The 26,321-nt window shown below is 39.8% G+C and overlaps 1 long non-coding RNA gene across 1 annotated transcript; it reads right to left on the minus strand.

Moving 5' to 3' along the window:
* Positions 1-6,031: 6,031 nt before the first annotated feature.
* LOC134430092 (uncharacterized) lies at positions 6,032-26,007 on the minus strand. The gene is made up of 3 exons (XR_010030732.1): positions 25,470-26,007; positions 21,635-21,780; positions 6,032-6,176 (listed from the first exon to the last, which is right to left on the minus strand). It is a non-coding gene; the product is annotated as an uncharacterized LOC134430092 (long non-coding RNA).
* Positions 26,008-26,321: the final 314 nt, after the last annotated feature.

A 26,321-nucleotide genomic window follows, 5' to 3' on the forward strand; every position in this document is an offset into this window, starting at 1 on the left:
TGGTGGGCTTTTTATGTATTTTTTAAATGTGTGGCTTACCACAGTAAAAAAGAATAACACAGAGGGCACCAAGCCTGAGAGGTTTCATGTGAAATACCTGCAACAGGCAGAATGTGACTGTGGTAAGTTGTTAGAGTGGTCCAGGATGCCTAGCACCCTTTCTGCTTCACTGTCAGCCCTGATAATTATTCTTTTTAAGTATGTGATATGGAGAATTTAATAACATTTCTGCTCCTAGATGCAGACCCAGCTAAAGGAAGAAGATGACAGCGGTTTTATCCAGCTAAGGAAAATCTGTGAACCATGCTGCCTGCATGTATGCCTAGTATCTGCACACTAAAACTGCTGTTCAATTTTCACTGAATTTGCTATTTTGCAAAGCAAGTTCCTAGAATATACTTGTCATGAATAGATGTGGAAAACAGACCCCACAGGGTCATACAAGGTAAAGTGAATGGAGTTTTCTCTCTTAGATATTTGCAGGATTTTATTTCTTTTGCTCTAATTTAGTTTTGATTTTCTCTCTCTTTCTGGGCCTTGAACTTCACTTACTGTGTATGGAGGTTAGAACTCCTTGATAAATCCAATTAATTAGCGAGCAGTTGGCATATACAGAACCACACTACATCTTTGCATAACTTCTTCTGAAATAGTTGTTGTTGGACATGTAATAACAGTCAGTGTTTGAATGTGAATTTTTTGGTAGGACCGCTGTGCACAAACAGATATATTATAATTACATTTCCATTAATTTTTAACTTTTTAAAAATCAAAAAATATCCAATGGATTAGTACCAATTCCAGATGTCTATCTGAACCAACCAAACCATCAGATTTCTGAATTACTGCAAACTAGTAAATTGACTGTAAACTCTCAGTGCTTTTTGTGATATGATTCCAGATTAATCTGAGGGAAGAGACTCTGGAAAAAAGGACTCACATGATTTGGCATTTGGGATGACAAGTGGTCCGAGAATGTTTGCTGTAGATACAGGGACATGCACTTCTTGAGTACAGTGAAACATGGATAACATGGATACAGTTCAGCTTAGAATTCAGCTGTAAGGAAGCATTTGAAGCCAATGAGTTTGTACATGAAACAAAGAAGGAACCAGTAAAGTCCATGTAAAAGAATCTTACATACTCTCTCTGCTTTAGCCAGTCTAATGCACTAAGAAGGAATATATCTATTTTTATTTCTTAAAAGAGCTATTTCTCAGGTAAATATTTATTGATTTCTTTTGATCTCAGAAGATATCACCAGAAATTAATGATCTACTATTTTTTTCACTGAAAAGACAAAAAAAAAAAATTAAAGTATATTTAACTGTTAATGTATGCTGTTATATTTGCTATATACATACTATTGCATTTAAACAATATTTCAATCTCTATTTTCCCTGGTGGCATATTTTCATACATATGGTATTAATACACTTGTGTGAGAATTTTCTTAAAGATTCTAAAAAATACTATTCCCTGTGGTTGACCCCTATATTGTGGATAAAATAAGCTCTGCATCATTTACCAGACACACGGAGTTACTGCAATTCATGGGATTCAGAGTTCATCTTATTTGAACATTGCTAGCTAGCACTAGGCTTCATATTGCTTCCTCAGTAAAAAAATAAGAAAGTAAATTCTATGATGTTCCACTCTTTATAGCACATCAAATTTCCTTGGTGTTTGAAGTTCTGTAACGCCATCTGTTAGACAAAGAGAAAGGGGAAATAAGAAAGCCGTGTTTATAGAGTCAGGGTTCAGGGGAAACCTTAGATCATCTTTTCACAGGCAAAAATGGTACCTATAACTCAAAGGAACTACATCAGAATAATTAAGATCAGAGGATGACCCTTCAGGACACATCCTGCTTACTCTGTCTCTGACCTTTTGTATGGCTCTGTAGCAAAAATGGGACAGGGAGATGCTCCCAAGGGGTTACACAGAGATCCTCATGACACAAAGGTTATGTGGGTGCCATTAAACTGATGCATCAGTTCTGTCTCTGCATTTCCACCCAAGGGATGTCTGAGCTTGGCTGGGATCAATGCTAAGTGCTGGGTAGCATGATAGGAATTGCTGTGTGAGAGAAAGCCCTATAAAAGAACAAATAAATTATGGGTATAACCTAGTCATGTAAAAGACTCCCAGACACATGTGGAACCCGGAGGTTTGTATAATTTTCTGTAACCTCTGGCTGGAAATGGCAGAGATCTTTCCATGGGAAGCAAAATATGGCCCCTCTGAAATAAGGGATGAGTGTTATCATACAGGACTTTTTCCCTGGTATGGGGACTGATCAGGCTTCCAGCATTTGCCCAAAGTTTCAGGACTGGTGCTACTTGTCCCCTTTTGGAGGGAAAAGAGGGAAAGAAAGAAAAAGAATGATATGGTTGCTTCAAAAGCTTTTCCTGACTTGAGAATCACTTTATTCAGGTCTTTGTTGACTCTTGCTAAGGAAACAGATCAACAGGGCTTTCAACCGGATAATTTAGGGGGGAGTTACATGTGGGAAGCTGAACAGCAATTTCAAAATTGTTCTGGTTCTGCAGTGAAATAGCCATGGGAGCTGATTTTCAATTTATTGGAATAAGGATTTGTTTTCTGTGTATGCATAGAAAAACGAAAACATCCCTTTCTTTTCTCAAAATCTAGGTCTTATTTTGATAATGATATTAATAAAGAAGGCCAGGAAAGAGCAGAGCTGTAAAGAAAAAGCTACATTATCGCCATGATTTCTCAGCAATGCTCATATTGATGCCACTAGTTGGACAGAAGTTTTTGGACCTCAAAAGATACACTGGAACATTTCGTTGGCCAAAATGGAGCATGTTGGTTATCCCACACTGCAATGTGTGTGTGTTTCGAAGTCATCAATTTTTGCTTCCAAGGAGGTAATACTTCTCCTTGGAACATGGAGATGTAGAACATGGATCTTTACTCCAGTGAAAGTCATGTAGCTGAAGTGACCTGAAAATGCTGTTTGTTACCAAATTCTTATTCATTTTTGTGTCTGAATCTTGCAGCTTTGCAAAGCTCCCTGTAGGTGAGTACAGATTATTGCTAGCCCAGGTATATCCTGAAATTCAGTGAGGCTTGGTCACTTTGAAGTTATATCACCCTCAAGTAGAGTATGGCCAGATTTCCTTTGATTTCAAACAGCTGTAATTTTTTTCCATACGTATTAACACTGATGGTGTGCAGTAAGTCTCAGGAGTTTCCTGGAAGCTGGCAAATCTTTTCTATGCCAGTAACATGAACCAAGAGATGTCTAGTGTTGCTAAGTGGAGTGAAACACTTTTTACTGCTTTCTTTGTACAGAGAATAAATAAAAATATTTGTTAAACCTAGGTTGTTTTAACTCAAAAGGTATCAACTTGATGCTTTCCAAACAGAAATTATTTTTTTATTCAAAAAATTCTATCTTAGAAGGTAATTACATTTAATAGTGAACTAGATGAAAAATTACAAAAATATTAAATAAACCCACAACAAACAAAAACCACACCCAAGCTTAACAATTTCATTTGATCAGAAATGGAACAGCTTTCACTCTTCTATTTTACTGTGGGAAAAAATAGCCAATGGCTGATTGTCAAATGGCATAAGTCAGATGTTTGTGCTGCCCTAGTTATAACCACCTTTCAGTTCTGTGACAATTGAAGACAATTTGCATGTTTGATGTTCTTTTTCTTACAGCCCATCTTGACTCAAAAAATAAATACTATTCATTACCTCAGACTGTGTAATTTTTTTAATAATGACAAAGATGCTTAATTACAAGTATTAAATTTGAAACTGTAAACAAAAGTTGTATTTCTTCCCAGTGACACACGGTTGCTGGTTTTCTGTGGAAGGCTGTGTGCAACCATGAAAGTGATTAATACTCAGTCCTGGCTGCAAAGGGATAACAACATTCTTTGACATTTTCTGTCTTACATCACACTGTGTTTGCCCATTTTCATATGCAAATTTTTGCAAAAGAGAGAACTACCTGTACCTGCTTTCCCCATCTAACACAACTTTCCAGAATTTCATGTGAAAAAAGTAATTTTCTCTACCACTAGTTTGAGGAGTAGCAGCAGAAATTGGTGTTAGGGTTTTAGTTCTCAATGCTAACTTGCTGGCCTTGTTTTCAGTAAAATTGCTGAAGTGCTGCCTAAATTTTAAATGCTTGGATTTTACTTATAACATCCTTAAAGTATTGATTTATTTTTCAGTATGAATATTTTCATTAATTCAAACTTAAATTAGAAAAAAAGAAATACATTTCCCTCCCCCTTTTCTAAGGAGCACTTAAGGAAATGTGTTTAGAAATGCCACACTGAAAGTTCTCACCCTTTTAATTGCACACTGTCCAGTCCTGCTCTTTGTGGTTCCTGGAGCATCCAGTTGAGATCTGGGCCCTGCTCCTGCAAGCACTAACTGTACATAATCAGAAGCAATCCTGTTTCCAAGACCTTCAAGGCAAATGAAGCAAGACAGGAAAAGTAAGCACCAGTGTTCCTGCTTTTTCCAGCTGGGCACTAACGGACTGAGTGATTAGGATACTTGCCCAGTGTCAGTAAAGTTTATTGCAGTAACAGGAATTGAACATATGTCTTCATTTTCCCAGGCTCCTGCTTTAAATAGAGACCCTCTTTCCTTCTGTGAAACCTTATTCTGTCTGAAATGCTGTATTCAAAATTCATAATGGTTGAACCTGAATATTTGAACATATGTTTTTCAAATTTGTTATATTTTTGCAAACTTCAAAAAAATTTGCCTGCTAACATTGTGTCTTCAAAAGCCATTAAATATTCTGGGCCTAGATGTCAGGCCACAGTTTCAAAAACTTTTGCCAGCACAAATATCTTTCTTATGCAAACAAATCAATATTTATGTGTCCTAGCTGGACATTTGCATGAACAAATACGAGATTTGCCTGGGCAAATACTGATGCATGAAGCCTCCACTGGCATGTCTCAGGATGGAGTTTTAACTAAACATGTTTTCTAGCAATAAGTAAAGTATCCATTTTGAATGTGTAGACTTTTATTGCGTAAGGAGAATGATGAACTTCATATTAGTAAAATTTGGAGAAATAAATGCTAATGGGGCAGAGGAGAAATGTTTGATTCAACATTTTCTATTAGCTTGTGAAGTTTAGTAAGTCTTCCTCTTACAAAGCTATTTTCTCCTTTTTGCAGTGTACTCTAAATTTTTACAATAATTTCTAGATGCAAGCTCTCCTACACAAATCATTAATTCAATGTCTATTTAACTTCTTGGTTTTGAATTACGTGCTTTGATTCAGGGCAATAAATCAACAGCTTTTGAGGGGACAGGGAAGAGAGAAAAATCCAGTGATTTCAATTTTCACAGAAGGGCTTTTTATGTTCTTTTGCTTAGGATTTATCTTGGGTCATCCTTGTTGGCTGTAACTGCCCACCAACATCAAATAAGATCCCAACTTGAGAACTGGAGACTGTCCAAAGTTTATGGAATTTAAATAAATTTAAATAAATATCATCTCACCTGCAGTGCAAGTCTCCTGTTCAGACTGGGAGGTCTTGATGGAGTCTGTTTCCTTTGCTCCTTCTAGTGCCCTGGAATTCCATCCAGAAAAAGAAGTAGGTGCTCAAATTTAAAACTGCAATCCAAAAAACCTCTGCTTACTTGCTACCAAATCATAGAAGTATCTAAACTTCACACTGAAATAAATCACATTGCTGTTGCATGATTTGTTTTTTTCCTCAGACGTTCTTAACCTTCAGAGGTTTCAGTTCAAAGAAGCCTAAAGCTACTTGCTAGGTAGACACCATGCCATGGTGTATTGAATCCATATCTACCCAGCATTAGTACACAGGGAATCATGGGATGCAATGGACCTGTCAGCAATAACAGGTACAGGGGGGTATCAGGCAGTTTTTTTTATTCACCATGTAGAGCTGGTAACATCGACTTGCATTGTTCATAGAAAACGTAACTATAGGAATGAGATGAACCTATTGCTGTTGACTTATCTGCTTTAACATCTGGCTAACTACTTTATACGGAGAGGAAACTCCCCTTAGGAGCCATCAGTTTTCCTCCTAACACCCTCCTTTTCATTGTTTAACTGAATGTCCTTCATTTTGTTTAGTTTTGCTTAGGAGATTTCTCTTCTGATCAGATGGTTTCCATGTCGAAATCGACTGTAAACAAATGGCAAATTACACTACATATATAACTTATTTATCAAAAGTGTCATCTTTTTCCTATACTGCAGTCCTTCTACCCTGCATCACAGGGGCTTGTGAGACAAATGAAGTTTGAGGAAAAATTAGGAGATACCTATGGTTATATCTATCACAATTCTGTGTCATGTTAAATGTAGCTTCTGAAGAAAAGACCATTTAAAATGGAATTCATACTCATCTGAGGATGATATTTCCAAGCCTGAACTTTAAATGTGAAACATACCTTCCATTTTCACCAGACTTGGCTTTTTTTGTAATGTCAAGATGCTCTGTTGTATGTTCCCCCGAGGAAGCGAAGGGAGCCGACCCACCCTAATTGGTCAGCATCGAACTCCAATTTATTGATCCAACATGCACATTTTTATAACCGTGTTAATTAAGTTCATACATATTGCAAAACCCGAGCTCATTATTGGCTACAGATTACACACCAGCCCCTCCTCTTGTTTTCAATACCTGTGGTTTGTTATTGAGACCAAAACTTGTTTTTCTCATCCTGTTATTAACTGTTCTCAAGGCCTCCATGTTTGTCACTCTGCTTTCCCATCACTATCCAAAGACAAGGTATTTACTTGTTATTAAAAAACAAGCCTGAGAACTTTGCTGTTTACAGCTACCTTTTACTTTTCAACCAGCTGTATATTTTCATGGTCTCTTTCTATAAGCCATGTCTGAGCAAAATTCTCCAACATTCCCCAACCTGACCACGACGATTTCATCTTGCTTCTTTGAGTCTGCCCATAGATGTGGTTTTAACTGCAGCAGCAGGCAAAACACAGTATCACAAGTTTTGGCAGGAAGGAGAGGCACCTGAACCTGGCAAGTGGAGCATGTTTTATGCTAACACCTTCAGACAAGAGAGAGTCCAGACTGCCAGAGAAGCCCCCAGTGGCATGGAAGGCCCAAGGCCAAGCAAGCAGGTCAGGTCAGCAGCAGGTCAGCGAGTCAGTGATGGGATCACTCTGTGCTTGGATGCACCTGCAAGGGTTGGACACAGCCCTTTGTGGGTCAAAGTGTGAGGCAGGTCCATGATCAAGCCAGAGAATCAACTCAGGACATGAGGGTTAAGGTGCAAATCACCAGGATACCCAGGCCAGGACTGGACACAACTACAAAGCAGCCACCCTGACCGAAGCTGAGACCAAAACTGTCTGCTAGGGCATGAAGAAAAAAAAAATTATTATGCACAAAGAAACTGGCATTGTTTATATAAAAGTTCATTCATAGTTCCTGCTAAAAAAAGTTCTTGTTATTTCTCATGAAAATTCCAAAGTGTTCACAAAGGAAGCCCCCATTTAAACAGAAAGCAATTGGCTTTTAAGAACGATCACTTGCACTTTTTTCCTTAAATGTGAACACAACTTATGAATTTGTACTGTCACATTAGAACTCAAATTTTTATGCTAGATATTAATAAATAATTTGCTTTTTTTTTAGTTAATAGCTCTGCTTCAAGCATGTAAGGGATTTTATGCATCAATTCTTCATGCATTTCATGGCCCCACCCAACCCCTCAAATAGATTATCATAGATAAGGCCCAAAGAAATGGCCATCAGATCTTATGAAAGCTCTGTGTTTTTACTTCTGACAAAAACTGGCAAACTTCTGATGCAGTCTTCCTATACTCATTGTTAATGGACTGGTGCTAACCTAGTAGGTCCATTTCCTATATTGATGTAGATAATTAATTAAATTAGGTATCTGTCATGAATTTCAGACTATTTTTTCAGCTCAGTTCTCCAGTTTGTAGACATCCAGCACTCTTTTGCGTCATTGACTAATTAATGTAAGCATCCTATAATCAGTTTCTTCATATAAGCTGCTAATGAAAATACCAAACACTTTTAAACCCAGAAGAGCCTTTCATGGATCTCCATTCAATGCTGTCTTCAGCCTGATGGTGAACCATTATTAACTACTCTGTGTGCCAACTGTGCTGTCTCTGTCTACACACATGATTTGACTTGGAGAAGCAGTCTCTTTGTCCTGCTGATACGTGTTGATTTAGTTTTATGGAAATTTTGGATTGTGTCACCTAGACTCCTTTAAGATGAAGTTAAATCTGAATTTTGACTCCAGACATACAAAGAAAGCTCTGCAAATCTGTGCAGAGACTGTTGGAGCACAAACTAGTGATTGGCTCTTTTGGTGTCTTTGAACACAGGCCTTTAGTTGTGTCTACTCCTGTTGTGTCAAACTATGCGATGTGTATGCATGTTTTCCATGCTTATCAGACTATCATCAAAGACAAATTTGAGAGTTCTATTAAAGTAAAACACACTTTGGCATGATTCTGATTCCATACCTGTGCTACAGTGACTCTTCTCCCTTACTTTAATCTTTTTCTTTAATGGATGACTGCTCCTTTGTGATTTGTAACTGACTGAAGGAGTATAAATCTACAAATACCCAAACTGCCTCTTGATATGCATGGGAGCTACAAATCATCACATCAGTCAGAATTTTGTGAAGTAGCATTATGGCCTTTCGCTCTGAAAGCTGCCAATTTGAGCACAGAACTTCCCAAAACTGTTTTTTCCCCCTTAGTTCACTTTTATTTGTCCATTTTACAATCAAAGAATATCTTTAGTATGACAGTTATTTCATCTGTGTTGGTCCCTGCATTGGCTGTAGCTGTTGGAGTGTCTGCTGCCAGCTTTTTGTAGGAAATCGAGCTGGTCACTCTTGGTTGTTGCTAGCAAAATGAATTGTAGGATCTTCTAAGCAGCAGGACCATCTGTAAAATTCTTTCATAAAATGTGTCTTTCCAGGGCAAGGTACCAAAGCATGCAAGTGGGGGAAACAAATGAAAGAAAAGACAAGTTTCCTGCCCCTCCTTCTAACTTCAATGAATCCTTCATGTTGGGAAGTATCATGTTTCTTGAAGCAGCAGAACTGGGATGCTGAAAGTTTGTGAGAGGAAGCTTTAGCTGAACACAGACCAAGATGCTGGGCCCAGTCCTCTTCTACCATAAATGGGTGGAGCCCCATCCATGAAGAGTGTGCCATTTGATACTATTTACACTTTTTCCATGGTACTACCAAGAGTCTTTTCCAGCTGCAAACTTTCGCTTTGTTCTCTGACTCTGATTTTCTAAGAGCTGTATATTTGCTTAATAATATTTACTAAAAGATTCAGTGCCCAAAAAACTTTGACGCATTTATCACACTCCCTGCTTTTGGGTCTAATTCTCCTCTAATGCTTTTAATCAGTGTGAAATAATGCGTGATGGTAGTGGCAGTGTCTTTGGTGAAAGTTGCAGGAGAATCAGGTCACACATATTCTTGTTATTTATATACCCAGAAGTTTCTGCTCTGAGAGTGATTATAAGAGTGTCAGCACCAAAAGTGACTATGGCAACAGGACTGCTTCCCAAACAGACTTATCTTGCCTTGCCATCAAGAAGCCCTCCTCAGATATGCCCAAGCCTCCTCGGTTTTTGTTGGTTGTGTGGCCTACGTGGCACGTCCTTTAGCTCAGCCTCGTGCTTCCTGTGTCTGGACTAAGCCAAACAGAAGGTCCATCCAGATGGCTTGTGTTCAAAGTGCTGGCACCAGAGAGATATGTGAATGCCCTGATCAACCCACCACTTCACACAGTAGCCACGATGGCAAAGCATGGGATTTGGTACGAACTGTGAAGATCTTGGGGAGCAAAGGAGGGCCTGGCAGATTGGAGCCTTCCCTGCTGCAACAAACAAGTTGTGTGTGGTGCCTTTCAGAAGAGTGACTTTGATAAGAGGAATAGCTCAGGCTGTTGAAAGTGGTCTTCCTAGGCTTCTTCAAGGGGGAATTACTGATTTAGCAGTTGATATAAATACTGAATACATAATATAAATACATAAAAGAAATACTGAATACATTATAGAAATACATAAAATACTGATTTCATCAGTTGACTGGCCTCTGCATCAGATCATTGATTCAGATGATGAAGATCTTAATTAAGGCTAAGGTCTATCACTGCATGCAGCAGTCACTTTCTGTCTCCTTCCTGGGGATCTTTCAGCTTCAGGAAGTGATGGGGCAAGGAATAAAAAGTCCATTTTGTAGAGTTTCTGATGAGTTGTGTGGGCCAGTCAAAAGGGAACAAATACTTCTGAGAAGGTTTTGAATGACTATGAGTGAATCTCTGGTTATCATGCAATTGGAAAGAAATAATATCCTTTGTAACATTTCAATTTTTTCAATTGCTCATTGTTGCTTGTGATTCTGGTTGCCAGGACTTAATGACCATAAATCTTCATGTGAAGGCAATGACTTGTATTTTCATTTATGTAAGATGTGTTAATATATGTTAAGATATGGCAATAAAATCCCAGAATAGGCCAGATTTCAAAGGACATCTTAATACAATCTGAACAGAACATTTTCAGGTCTAGCTATAGTCCAAATCCTACTGGCTCAGACTTCTTTCCATGATTCTTTGCAGATTTAATCTGTAGGCATCTTAGGCTGGCCAGTCCATAATTTCTTAAAGCAAATCTTCTACCACACCTTTAAATATCTCCAGAAATATCAGCTTTAACACAGAAAAATCTTCATGTAAAAGCTTCTTGTCACTGTGGCAGAATAGTAAAGAGAAGGTCCTTGGCCAGGCTTGAGTGATTTTGTGGATGATTATGATTAGATTTTTGCTGGTACTATATCTAAATAAGTGCCCATGCTGTATTTAAATAACAGCTCTATCAAGCATTAGAAAGGATTTTAGTAGGTCGTTGTGTCACAAGCTTCACAGAGACCCCTTGCTTTCTAAATTTGACAGAGATGCCTAGGTGTGGTTAGATCCATTTAGTCTCAGTTTTGATCAACAACTTAAGGGTTATATTATAAGAAGATCCAGCTAGAAATGTACAGGTTTAAAGTTTTTGGCCTTGCAGATTGGCAATTACAAGACAACCAAGCATCTATGTAACTACTTTTGGATTTTATCTCCCTATTTGATCAGATTTAGTACTTTTTACTCACCATCCAGAAATGAGTGTTCCCATTTTTGTGCTGGACATACACTGCAGATGTCCCTGCCAGAGATGGGGATCTATCCAGACAGCTCATCCTGAAATACTCACCTGGTGTTCTTATCTTGAGGCAAACCACATGGCCCATCAGACAGGGAAAGTGTGTGTGTACATGAGGATACACGCAAAGACACAACTTTCATCACCACCACAGTCATTCTTAGTCTTGTCTACAATTTCTTATGCATTCAGTGTTGCAGCATGAAGTCCTTTCCTGATTGCTTAATCAGCGTCCAATACAATATAACTGGTTATGCCTATAGCTGATATCTTGCCATTACTTTAACTTCAGCAGTGAGATGAAAATGCCACAACTGCATTTCATTTTCTGGATAACATGGTTCACTCGTGATCATTGAGTTCTTGCCATCATTTGAGTGGTTTAACTGATAAATTTACTTTTAACCAAGAGATTTGCGTCCTTTTGTATACCAACTAAATACACATTAAGACTTCATCTTAGATAATCGTGTGCTATCCCATGACTTTATTTTCATGATCATTCAGTGTGTTATATTATGAGAAAAATAAGAGAAGGTGCTTTAGCAAACTTGTGGTTTACTGAGGAAGCTGTGCTTATTCTTCATGAGTTACAATTCACTCTTGAAACATTCAAGTAAAATCTGCTGCTTGAAATGTGGTGGGAGTTCCAGTCTGGTCCCCTGGAATTCTAAGTATGATGCTGACCCATGCTGTTCATAAAGTAGAGGGCAGCAGTATGATGATAAGCTCTCTGTGAAACTGAGTATCATCTGTTGGCAGCTGAGTCACACATGCCCTGCTGCTGCCTCTGGGCAACCTGCTCCACCCGAGTCATGCTGCTTCTGCTAGGTATCATAATTAGCTATGTTAAGGTTCCAAATATAAATAAATATATATCTGAGACACTTTGCAGTGAGTGTCATCTATGCTTTGATCTATCCTTGAGTGTTCAAATATGTTGGAAAATCTGGAATAACAGGCTGTATTGTCTACAAAAGTTACCTACAAACATAGTGAAACATAATGGAAGAAACAAAAAACCCTATCACTGAGCTGAGAGTTGTGGAACACTGCCCATGCTTCACCTCCACCTTCAATTTAAAAATGAACTCAGGCAGAGCAGCATTCACGGCTTCCTGGCTTTTGACACTGGGAGTAGTCATTTGCAATGACTTCTAGGAAGGTTGATGAGCACACTGTTGTATTACCAATCCTTTCCACAAACCCTTTGGACCACTAAATTTCCACAGCAATTCTCTGGGACGGGGTTGCCTCACCATGGACTCATCATCATCATCTTGTCCAGGCACTGCCTCAGTCATAAATGGAGCTGCCATAAGGTTTGCATACACTGTGTAATGAAGAGGGCTGGCATCAGGACATTGTACAATGGCCCTTAGGATATTCCAGCATTAAAACTACAGGAAAACAGCTGCCTGTTGGAGTAAATAACCTGTACCATTTGGATCTTTGCATTATGCTCTAACAGAAGCTTCTGGCTTCTTCTTGTCCATTCTGACTGTCATGTTCTCTGGTCTCTTCCACCAAGTAACAAGCAATAGGAGAACAAAAGGAGATGGCCTCAGGTTGTGCCAGGGGAGGCATAACTGCCATCCATGCTGGCAGTGGAAAGCAATGAGAACTATTAGCATGGGATCCACTTAAATATCTTAAATATCTGCCTAAGGTGAAGAACAGTGTCTCCATAGTTTGTGTTAATTAGACTGACTAGATGCCCATTGACTCTAAGAACAATTTACAGTGATTAACTCCTATGTAAATGTCCACACTGTACCTTTTAACCATCAGGCAAGTGGTGTTCCTAATATGTGAAGTAGCTGATTCCACCTTAATTTATCAAGGTTTCAGGGGAAACTTAGAGAATCCAAGTATTTGTATAAAATAGCTGTTATTTTGCTTGCTGATCCTACTTCTGACCTGTTTTGCACCTCCTACTTCTGCCATTGCTACTTTCCATTGTAGTAACATGGAACATATGTGTCAGGGCACATAGAACAGAACAGGGCACATTACTTCTCCCAGGAAACTTGGTCCTGGTTTCCCAAGGCTGTGCTGTCCTTTGGCATCAGGGGTGCATCAATTGCAGAAAGCACTCAGCATGCCTGAAGAGCAAATTATTTTGACTGAGGTGTCTTCCATGCAGTTTGAATGATCTTGTCCCAGGCTTTAGCTGTGAAGGAAGGGCAGTTGTGACACTGGGCTTTGTGTTGGAACATCAAGTAAAGAAAGTACTCTCATTTTTATTACCCCGAATGAAGGATTCTCTTTCCTCTCTCCTAGCTGCTACTCAGATTTTCGAAGAAGAAAAGGCTAGCACATTTTTTGGCACAGAAACACTTCCAGATTGTGTCTTATTTCTTTGAACTATGCAGGCTAAGATAATGATATAAGGATAATTATATTTCATGCTTCAAACTGAAGTTGATAGGAGAGAAATATCCTTCTGTGTGGAGCTTCTACATCATGTTTAAAACATCTGTTATTAGCTGAAGCCAGAAAGACCTATGCATGTACTTAATGAATATATTTAAAGAATAGAGAACACAACCAGCATTAAAAATTTTTTAAAAACTCTTTTTCCCCTTACATTAGCTAATCTGATATTTCAGTTGCATCAACAGTGAAATTGTCAATGATATATCCCATGCACCTGAAAAGTAATTCACTAGCAGCTTCAAAACATGCAGCTTCCAGAAAAAGATAACAGTAAAATTATCTTTATACACAAAAGTTCTTACCACATAAAAAAAAAAAAGCTTCAAGATAAGTAAAGAATGCTTCTTTAGAAACAAGTTCACCAAAAAGCAAAGAAAACCCATTGATTTGCTACTCTAATAATTCAACTCTGTGTGCAGTAGAGATTAGGTCTAGAAATCAAGAGGTTGTTTCCTGAGGGCTGCTAAGCTCTATCACCAAGGGATACCATGTGAGGCTTCCTATAACCTCTCTACAGCCCCTGTCACTATTCAGGAAGCTGAGTAGTGATGTATTGAAGGCTGCTTCAAAATTAGTTCTTAGACTGTTGCAAAGGGCCTGGGTTGCCCCTCTTTTAGGTTTTGCCCATTTTAAAACCATACTGAGTGAACATAGGTCATGCAAATGAAAAAAATATGAATAAGGAAACTTCTTGGGACTTAGAAGAAGGCTTCTTCTGAGGATCTTAGTTGCTGGGAGAGGAGCTGGAGGAAGAGCACTCCAGTAATGCAACAGTAAGCAGTGAGGCATGGCTGGCATTTGCCTGTCTGCTGGGACATGAAGCAGCAGGACTTCTGTGTGACAACTGGCAGGACAAGTCCAGCAAAATGCCTTGTGAAATAAATGAAAGCCATCTCCTGAAATGAAGAATGGTGGTGGACTGAGAATGATTGTGCTCACACAAAAAATCTGAGATGTGAATCCTTCCTCTTTTATCATTTCACCTATAATGCTCTTGGTGTAGATGCTTTCATGAGAGGGAAGTTGAATACAATTGAAAACCTTATGTTATCAAATTAATTCCTCTGGAAGAAGAAGAAAGAATTCCTTTGTTGCCTTCATTTAGCCTACAGTGTAGATTTTGTAAAATTCTATAAATTTTGCTTTCCTTCTTGTTCATTTAACTTAAAGAATAATTGAATAACTCCTTATCTTTTTCGTTTCAGGCACTAACTAGTTTTGATACTTTACATTTGAATCAGTGTGAGGTCTTGAAGGTGTGACAAACAAATCAATAAACAAAAAGCTATAACTTTGGAGTTGGTTCCAAATTTGTGATTTGTGAAAAGGGACAGAACATCAAGACCACCAGACTCCGGTAAGGATAACTCTTTCACACTATTAGGGTAATAAAGGGCTGCAGAACATAAAGTGGTGCCATTTGGAAAGGGGCTGGGCCAGCATCTGACAGGATATTTGACAAAGCAGTTTGTTTGTACGTCTCTTGCTGTACACAACATGAAGCTGAGCACTGGCAGAAGCTGTCTGAGTGAAAGGATGTTATTAGGTCCCCTTTGCCTCTGTGACTGGCAACGTGACTGTAGCTGACTGATTAGTGAAATTGTTGATCATCATTTTTAGTCTTGAAATTGCAGGGCTGTGGTTTTTATTTTGTTTTGCATTGTTGTTAGAGAACAGGATAATAATTCATGGTGAGACCATATAGGCAACAATAAAAAATTCCATAAAACAAAAACCTTTGCAAAGCAGTTGGTATTCAGTTCTCCGACAGGCAGAATTTAGAATAAAAGGTTGCTAACATTTTGGCAGTGTTTTCCTCAGGCTTTCTCTTGTATTTGTGCCAAATATCTCACAAGGCTCAGATTTGATTAAAATGGCAATGCTCTCTGCTACTTGAATGTAATTAGAGCCATTCATTACAGCTTTAGTTGACAGTTTGGCAACCTGTACATTTTTCTGAATATGGACAGCATTCCATGGAAACAGTTCAAGGGAAGAGTGCAATAAGAGGGTCCTCTCTTGAACTGCAGCAAATGGAAGGCTGTCTATGTTTAGAGAAGTTTACAGGTTTCCAAACTGTCAATCGAAGCTGCAAGGAAGAGCTCTAATTAGATTAACCTAGCAGAGCACTGCAATTTTTGTCAGCCAGCTCCTGTGAGCCCCTGCTGTGTAGTTATCACATATGCTAGAGGACCATTAAGTATTTCTATTGCAAGTCACTCTATTTTGCTGCTATTAACCTCGGCCTTAGAACACTGTTGGATGGAAAGCAAATCAAGAAAATGTGTTTGCCTATGAAAACCTTCTCTTCAAGCCAGCTTTTTGCAGAATTTAGAAGATTTTTAATCTGTTTGAATTCCCCACCCTTTCTAGTATGAGTACAACAAAATGATACCAATAAGGTCAGAGGCTGCTTTCAGGTTGCTAATGAATTGTATCTTTCAGTTCAAAATAGCAAGTCAACTATTGTTATTTTCATTTTGCATTCTTCCGTACTGTGTCCTGAAACTGAAAAAATATATGAAGAAATGTCATTTAAAGCATTTCCCAAATCATCTGAAAACACAAACCTTGTTAATTCCAATCTAATTTTCTTGTGATTAAAATAGGAATGTGTTAGTCCAAAATCTGACAAGAACAACTCTTTGTTTTCCCTCTGGCTCATCACTGTTAAAAGAGAAAAGCAAGGCACAGATTAATGGACGGGGCAATGTGTAGTTTGGTTTTACATTGCTTGTTGCTGGGCTACTTCACTATGTGAACCCAGGGGATGATAGCCTCATTGCCCTTTTGGTTTCATGGCAAACTGAGCACTGAGGCTTTGCAGGAAAGAGGGTATATCTGGATGAAAAATGGGTTCTAAGCTGGAAAGTCTCGAGATCATTTGTTTGTTTACATAACTGTACACAAAGCCCAGTTCCTCTCAACAGCAATAAGAACATGCAGACCAGGAGATTTTGCCAAAGTCTCCCACCAGACAGTTTAGCCATGTGCCAGAGAAACATCTGTCTCTTTCTGCCTCAATTCCTTTATCCTCTGACATTTAACTGCTTTCCTCATTTCCAGCCTTGTTAGATGTCCCTGAATCCGGAATCTCAAAAATCCTCTTTGCTCTGGGTGGAGTAATGGCTTTGGGCTGGACACTTAGGAATGCTTTTATTCTGCTATGCAGAAGTGTAAGTTGCAGAGCTGTCACAACTCACGACATGAAAGACACCAGGAAGCTGTTACCTTCCTGAACCTGAACACTCCCCTCTCCTTCCAGATCATCTGAACATCCCTGAGCTAGCTCATGTAATTGCTTTTACAATACCTGTGATGATCCTTTGCATAGTTGCTTGCTTTGTCCATTCTATTTAATTTCTCTTAATCCTTGTGTAATTTTATACTGTGTTAAATACATTAGGTAAGAAATCCAGTCAAGCTAAGTCAAACAACATCCTTACTGTCACAAATGTAATTACAAATGTTTAACTATTTATGTGATATTCTCCCTTTCCAACTTTTCAACTCATCATTGCAAATCATTTTATTCCTTTCCCATTCTTGTTGGAACCTCCCTCTGTGTGATCCTCCTTCTTTCCCGCACAGAATGTAAATAACAGCTTTCAGATGCTGTTGTTTGGCTTGGCAAAGGGCCTCATAGGCAATACCTGCTCAAGTGATTTTAACTCATAAACTGAGATTTTACTGGCAGGCCAACTGTGCTTGGTGCCTACCTCTGTACAGAAGTGTCACAGTTGTGTTACATTCTCCCACGGGAGAATTAGTGTGCTTTGAACTCCTGCTTCTCATGGGAGTGCAGTAAGCACATATAAGTGCTGAAGGTTTCTCTAAGTCTTAGAAACATTTTTATGCAGTTCTGTCTGAAATTTTCTCAAAAATGTATATGCATTTAGGCGTAAGAAGGCACTCATGTCACCTAAAAAGCATCCTAAGCTTCGTGTATTCCACAAGCATTAATATCTGTGTTGAATATGAAAGGGAATTTGAAACAAATGTAAGTAAGTATAAGTAAGTACACAATTTTACTCTGAGACTACATAAAGTTGACCAAAAGCAAAATAAAAGCTGTTCATTGGACAGCTCCGTGGTTAGCTTTGTTTCTAGCAGTTTTCTAGTAACTCATTTGTGTTACCCCCTCTGTATTTCAGTCTGAAGACAACTTAGATACAGACATGATCACAAATGGCCTTCAAATGCATTCCCTAATTGTCTAGGATACACTCAGCACTATTTCTTTCACCTGATACATGGGAATTGCTGTGGCCAAATGTGACGCACAAAACTCCACAATTCACACTTCAGCTTGTCTGAAACTACTATCATTCATGACTGATATCAAATTCATATTTGTTAAAGTTGTTTCCTGGCATTAGAATTATAAAATCACAGAATGGCTCATCTTTGAAGGGGCCCCTTCTTCCCCAAGGTGTCACAGTCCTGGTTCCTGGGCTCAGCCATGCCCTGTGGTGGGGCCATTGGAGCCATCTGGAATGGGTCTGACTGAAGCAGCCTGGCTGCTCCTCACAGAGGCTGCTCTGCAGAACCCTCTGCCAGCAGCCCTGGACAGCAACTCATACACATTTCTAGACAGCTGAAAAAAGCCATAAGCCAGTCTGGAATCACCTTTTTCAGAACACATATAAGGCAGATGTGATGGTAGTACTGTGTGGTGGTTGGCCTCTTTTCTCCTCATTCCTGGTTGTTTCCATCTCTGCTGCAATCCAGTTCTGCCACAGAAACTCTCCCACCGTCTGTGCATCTGATCTGCTTTCACTGATGTTGATATGTGAATTGAAATTCAGCTGAGTGTCTCAGTCTGGAGTACCTTTCATTTATCTGGGGCGGCCTCAGGGGCACGTGGTGTGTGCCAGATACATCTCTCACTTCAGTGTCCTTTTCTGCCTTTGCACTTAAGCTCCTGATGAGACCGATGGCTGGATTCTGTTTATTTATCAACAGCTTTCTCTAAGGACAATCCATTTTTTTTCCCAGGCCAAGCTCCTCAGAACAAAACGGGTGTGTTTGTTTTGGCTGTTCAGGCTCCCCTCTGCTCACCACCATCTCTCACATGGTAACTGAGGCTATGCTGTTAAGTTGGACCCCTTGGGATGATTTTTCTCTCAAGTTCCTCAGGACCACAAAGGTGGGACGTTTGTAAATATCCTTCTCTGCACAGAGTCTCTTGTCAGCTTGTCAGGGTATCTTGCTCCCAGGGCCTCCCTGGCACCTTGCAGCATGTCAGAGTGCTTTCCTGGTTGTCACCAGACAGTAGAAGACACTTCCATCTGTTTCCAGTGTTACCTACCTGAACAGCTCCTGACATGATCTACTCTGCTGCTCTTTGGCTACTCTGAAAGGTGTGTTGGGCAGTGATTTTACATGATGAGGTGCTTTGAGGCCCTGCTTAGGGATTTGCCACATTTGTTGGTCAGGAATGTATCGGTGATATCCATATAAAATCATAACTCACCAGTGTCAGGTCAGGTTAGGGTTACATGACTCATACATTTATGTAGGCAATGCACATAATTCTCTTACAATATATTTTAAAATATGCAGGGAAGAAAATTCAGGCTTAATCATTAAAAATTAAAAAGCATAAAGGTTGCTTTTTTCCCCTCTTTCTTCCCTGTGGTGGGATGCCAGGTGACCACCAAACCACTCTATCACTCCCCGTTCTCAGCTGGACAGGGGATAGAAAATAAAATGGAAAACAACGCATAGGTTGAGATAAGGCAGTTTAGCAAAGCAGAAGTGGAAGTTAGGGCATGCACAATCAAAGAAAAAACAAAAAGATTTATCCTCTGCTTCTCATCAGCAAATGATGTCTGGCCACCTTCTGGGAAGCAAGGCATCAGCACTTGGAGTGGTTGCTCCATAAGGCAAACATTGTAAATAAGGAATGCCTCCCCTTCCTTCTCTTTTACTTAGCTTTTATATCAGAGCTGACATCCTATGGTATGGAATATCCATTTGGTTAATTTGGACCAGCTAGCCCAGCTGTGTTCCCTCCCAGGATCAGCCTTTGGATGGAGGGGAAAGGTTAGAGAGGGATGTTGCTGTGCCAGCCCTTCCCAGCAGCACCCAAAGCACTGGTGAGTTACCAACACCTTGCAGAGCAGAGTTTGGTGAGGGCTGCTGTGAGGAAAGGAGCTCCAGCTCAGCCAGGGCCAGCACATTAACCCTGCCCATTTAATTTGATGGAGTTAATTTGCTTTCACTGAAATGGTCATCCCATTCAGGCCTTCATGTAGCCTCTACCTTAGTGAAACACAAAAACTTTTAGAGCGAGATTCTTGAAGATGCTCTTGTTAAACACTTTATTTCACCACAAAGCTCACTCTGGATTATCTCTTGGCATTCTTCTTGGCTAAATTAGATACTAATCCTTTGGATCTCCAAATCACTCTCTGTTAAGCTTTCTGCACAGTTCTCCTGACTGAAAAAATTAACTCCCATCCTTTGACTTTGGTGTCTTTTAGGCATGTTTGTATGTGAAGCAGATAGAAATGAGTATGTTAACAAACATGCTGGATATGTAAGGGAGTTAGGTGCAGGTAGGTAGTTTGCTTGGCTGAAACCAGATACCATGACACTTGCTCCTGCAGCAATTTGACCCTCACCTTTAGCCTTTCTCACTTCAGCTCCCAGCAGTGCAGCTGTCAGTCTCAGCTCCCCCTCTCCTCTGAGCCCTGTGACCAAGGCTGTGCCCACACTCTGGATGCCAGAGCCAGCTCCAGACTCACTGCATGGTGTTAATGTGCTGCCAGTTTCCCAGAAAGGAGCTGATCCCATCACATGACAGAGGCTGAAATTGCTTAGGCAGCTCTTGTCCTCTTAAGTGCCCACTCTCCTCTGAATTTGTAGGGTTCATGTGTGGTACCTACACTGCAGATAGTGTTTCAATGTTGTGTGTGTAAAAAGTGAGAATTGCAGTGGTTTGTAAACTAACAGGGCAAATGTGAACATTAATATCTTGTGGTTTTAATTAGGCAATTGGCTAGATAGCACTTTTAAGGTTTTGGAATTTCGTTCTCTAAATGCTCTCTGTTCGTGTTTGCTCAACTGATTTAAATCTTTCTAGATCCTATAGAATCACACAATCCTAGCATTGTTTTGGTTGCAAAAGGCCAAGCAGTAATCTAACAATGTCAGGCCCACAACTAAATCATGTGTCTAAGGGCCATATACACGATTCCTGAACACTTGCAGGTACCATGATGCCACCACATCCCTGTGTAGTCTGTTCCACCCTCTCAGTGAACAAGTTTTTCCCAATATCCAGTCTAAGCCTCCCCCAGCACAACCTGAGTCTGATCAGAATGAGGTACAAATAAATTCTGTGTATGCATTGATTGTCATGATGAGCTGGATGTATTTGAAGCAGGGGCAATTCACACCTGAACTCCCTTTAAACAGAGCATGACAGCTGAGGCAGCAAAGCCGCCATTCAGCCTCTTTGCCAACACAGAACACTGGGTGGGCTTCCCACGGTGCTGACCTGCCCAGCACTGGGCACGACACTTCTGGGGGTACTCACATCTTGATCTTGCAGCCCAGGCTGAGCAGTGCCTTGCTGAGCACACCAGGATGAATTCTGGCCGAGAAACAGAGATCTGAAGCCATGCCCCTGCATGTGCTCTGGGTGAGCACTTGATGCAGGACCTCAGTAATGCTGGATATTAGATAATTATGGATATCTGCCCCTGTTCTGAGGGCTCATCCCTTGTGCAATCCTAGCAGTGCTGGGATCTGTGTTATCTTGCACAGTGTACTTCCAGAGGCTGGGATCCACACGACTCTCCAAAAAGAGAAGCAGGGTTTTAGTGGACCATTTCTGACGTACCAGCTTTGTAAGGGAATTTTACCTAACCAGATGGGTGAGTGGCAGCACATGGTGTGACAAGGGCAAAGCCAAGCAAGGTGCTGGTTGCCCTGTCAATACACACATGCAGACTGGGCAGCTGGCTCCCATCCACGGCCACACAGTGGCTGGATCCCTTTGGCAGAACCAGCTTGGTTCTTTTTGCTTTACCCAAAGAAGTGCTTTATCTTTGATATCTTCATCATCCAGTCAAATGTGAATAAAAATACCCTGTTTTTTCAAAAGAGAGAAGGAAAGAGAAATGTATGAGTGGGCAGATTGTGATCATCTAAAGCATATTTCCTTAGAAACCATAAGTAATAGTGGACCTCCAGAATTCTGAAAAATAAGAAAAACTCTCTGGAATGGTACAAATGGGAACATAGTATAAAGGGTAAAATATGTTCTAGTTTTATTATTTAGGTTCAGAGCAGCAGGGCTATGAAGCTAAATCTGGAATACATATGGGGAGGAGATTTGATTTTGGTGACTGGAAGCCAAAACATGGCCATATCAAACCAAATTTCCTTCCTTCTGTACAGTTTTCTGAGGTAGGGTTTAATGTTTTCCCCGGAGAGAAAAATTAAATGTTTTCTTGGAGAGTATTTGTAAAGCTGAAGTCTACATGCTTGTGACATCAAATCACAAATGTTGTGCTATATTGCCCCGTGGGCATGGAAATTTCAAGCTCTTGAGTACACTATTATAATAAGTTTAAAATGCAATTCTTGCAAACAGTGTAATTCCTGGAGACACTTTAGTTGTACATGGGTTTACAGATTGTTATCACACTTGTGTAAAGAAAATAAGAAAATATTTCTATTTCCAAACACCAGAATCAGGCTGACAGGCCTGTGCTCTCTTTGAGGGAGCAGCGGGGACTTCTGTTTTCCTCTGACTGTAAAACTGCTTTCCAACCCTTATGCAAAAGCATTAATCTTTGCTTAGAAACAAAGCAGGCGCATCTAGTCATTAAAATTCCTTGAGAATTTACCTCAGTATGCTTTCAAGTGACAGTTCTGAAATTATTTCACTAAAGCAGGTTAAATGAAAAGAAAGATTTTACCTGGAAAAATAGCAATGACTTTTAGTCAGATACCCATGTCTGACCTTGCTGTCACATTCAGGTTATGAGGCATACTTGTCCATTCCATGCATTTCAAGAAAACTGGGTTGTAATAAACGAGTACAACTTGTGACAACATAATGTTTAGCTCACCAGAGCTATTTCTGAGTATTTGGGTTAGATGATGGTGAATGGATTCTCCAGTTCATGTCTTTGCATCTTGAAAGCTCTGATTTCATTATTCTGAAGTGACTCCCCACAGACCAATGTCTTGAATATCCCCTGTGAAGTTAATTTCATAGCTTTTCCTGGCACCTTGTTTCTGCATTTGCATCTGTGTTTATTTTGCCTTCACATATTTATGAAAATTTGTCTAATTTTTAATCTGCTCTTCTCCTTGTTAATGCTTTATTATAGTACTTCCTGATCTTCCCAGTGGGTTGATGGGACTGATTTATGTTTTATCTGATATCCATTCATATGTCTGTGAATAACCCTGCTTCCTGTTCTCTTTCCATGAAAGCTTCTCCATATTTGAAGATGTTTGCTCTTAAACTCTTCCAAATTCAACAGCATTTTTAAATTTTGCCCCTATATTAACAAAGGAATGAAAAAAATCAAGGAAGATTGGAGCTAGCTGTAGCGACATAGTGTAATTTAACATGCTGTTTTTATTAACACTTCCCAACATAGTGTTTGACTTCTCTCTGGCAGTCAGAGTAACTTGAGTTCAGTGCATTAGTAGTTTTAATCTTCCTCTCATATAACTTGCTGATGTCCTTATAATGGTGATTTTGATTAAGTCTGGATCAATGTGAATAAATTTTCCTCATTTGATTCAAGTCATATTTATTTCTCTAAAATCCTGGGCTTCTGCACAAAAAATCAGAAGTGAGTTTTAACTGTCTCTTTTGGCCCGTGAGCAGACTTCAAGTGCAAAGTTTTTGATGCTTAATTCAAGAAATATAATACATTTTAAAGGACTCAGTGCTTGAAAAGTGTTAGAAAGTGCAAGCTATGAACGCCTGGCTGTGCTGACCTAAGGAGAGCTAACTACACTGCTATGACGTGGTAGAAACATAAGCAAAGGTAGGGGAAACTGCTGGGATAGTGGGAAGAAGCTGGTAGCTGCTACCAGGAAGAAAATCATATGCAAAGACAGAAAAACAGATCTAAGCTGTAACCAGCAGCAAGAGAAGTAGTTTTGTTGGAGCCAGAACTGGGAGCTGAAACATTAGAGACTCCTAAGAACCTCTGATAGCAGTACGTGAACTCATAGGAGCCTGCAGGAACTGGATAACACTTGGGACTGGATAACAGCAATCTCTAACCTGAATGCCTTAGCCATGCTAACAAAGATGGAAATGGGCTTTCACATCCAACTCTTACTGGGTTCTCCTGTATGTTGTTTAGAATGGATTTTCATTTTATCACCGATGGCAGAAAATTGCCCAGCTCACAACTAGGATGGAATAAACCTACCTAATCCAGGTATGAAATGGCATCCTTTGAAAATGTTTTCCCCTAGCACTAAGTTTTTTCCAGTCTGATTTGTAGTACAGATTTCTTGCATGTCATTAACATAAAATGGGTTGCTGAGTAAATCTTCTGATTTGGGCTTCTGCTAGACTAAAATCATCCACTTCAAGGATTGTCCATATCACATCAATGGAAAAGATCTCATTGCTTGTTTTAAAATTCTGAATTGGGACTGGTATTTTAGTCAATCCCAAAATTTGTTCTGGTTCCTATGAGACAAATACTTAAATGCTTGTCTTCATTTCCTTATCCTGGGTAGGATACTGGATATCCTGGGTGAGACTGGACTGGATTATAATTATGCATCAAAAATCCTGCTACAGGATTTCCTCAAGCAGATTTAAATGTTCTTTCAAAGCCTTCTACTATGGACAGTACCTTTTCCACTCTTCCCCCAGATCTGCTGCTACAGAACCAGCAACTGATTTTCTGTTTCTTACAGGTCTTCCAAAAATCACATAAATGTTGTACCTTTGCCTCAGCTTTTCTACCCCTTTCTTGCCTCTTGCTAAAACGAAAAATTTATGTTGTTATGAAAGTGCTCCTGCTCAAACTGTGTATGCATGCTGATGATCTTCTGTGATAAGATACTGTACAACTTTACAGTGCCACACACTAAACACAGCAGCATGCAGGAGCTCACATGATGGTCACTTAATATCCATGACTCACAGTCCACAGGACTAGGATCCCAGCCAGCTGGGATTTGTTCTAAGTGGCGTGAAATGACAAACAGTGCATGATATACAGCTCAGATACCAAACATGGTGGCCAGGCTTTTACAAAAACATGGCTCCTTGCCCTCTCCATTAAAAAAAAAAAAAAAAAAAAAAAGAAAAAAAAAAAAGAAAAAAAGAAAAAAAGAAAAGAAAATCATGCAATAGATTCACCCAATGACTACTGAATATTATTTTTAAAAAATTTATGAAAAATTAAGTGCCAAGGTAAAGAGCATGGTATCTTGGCTTTTCTAGGTGGTTTCTGCACCCTCCCTGGTCTCTGGTTGTTTTCCCTTTGTTTAATTTTTCAGTTTGAGTTTTATGTTGGAAACTGATAGCTCCTCTAACTGTCCTTGTGATCTCTCTCCCTGATTTTTGTATGTAAAACTGCAACTTATTTTCCCTGGCTTGAAATTCAGCTGGGATGTTTTACAGTTGCGGAGTGCAAGAGGGATTAGATGCTACTCTGTGATTCACCCAGTCCCCAAGGACAGCTATATAAAGATCATCCTGCTCCCCTTGGCCCCAGGGAAGCTAGGGGGCAGATTATGAGCTAGCGGAAAGGACGAACGAACGCATACAGAAAAAAAACTCACCGTCTGCAAAGAGGCTCCTGGAGCAGACATTCCCCTGCTCTCACATTGTACAGAACTGGGAAAAAGTGCACTCCACTGCTCGCCTGCAGTTGGCATGGCCACAGAGGGGCAGTTCAAGGGAGAACAAAGCCACCAAAAGTTCTCTTTCCCACATTGGGACTGCTGCTTTCACAGAAGTTTCTCAAGGTTTCCTTTTCCAAGGAGAAGAAGGTGATGGGAAAGGCAGGACCCAGAGACCCTGCTGTTTACAGATACTTTTTCCCTATGGCCTGGGAATCCTGAAATGTGATTGCCTTGTAAGGGCAGGTTATTTTCAGCCACTCCCTTCATTATGTTCCAGTTAAACCCATGGCTCAAGTGGGGATTCTGTGCTGGAGAGATTCTGCACTGGCTCTCTGCCCAGGGATAGATTGCAGCTAGGGTAGACTCCGACAGAAATAGGTGGATATGTGTGTAGACCTCCAAGTCTTGAAACAAGAATATCACTGCTAGAGGTCAAGGCCTGAGCTTGCCAGTATTTCCCTCCTTTACTGAAGTCACTTGATGCTCCCTTGCCAGTGCTGGCTATTTTTGTAACAGTGTCACAGTGCTGGGGATTTTCTCATTTGGGACCAGGTCACAGAAGTGACACAACTTGGGATACTTTTGCCTCTGAGACTTCATTAAGAAGCGCAAACTCAGTATTTTCATGCTGCAATTTCTTCTAGGTAACTTGAAGAAGTACTTCTTACTTCAATGTTTATAAAATTAATTGTATTTTATGTGTTTTATCTGAGGCTTTAATATTTTAAAACTATTATTTTTTTCCTCTGCAAAAACTTGTCTTTCCTAATTTCTCAGAAACAAAGTTTT

The sequence above is a fragment of the Melospiza melodia genome, chromosome 1, assembly GCF_035770615.1.
Source record: "Melospiza melodia melodia isolate bMelMel2 chromosome 1, bMelMel2.pri, whole genome shotgun sequence".
Lineage (NCBI taxonomy): Eukaryota > Metazoa > Chordata > Aves > Passeriformes > Passerellidae > Melospiza > Melospiza melodia.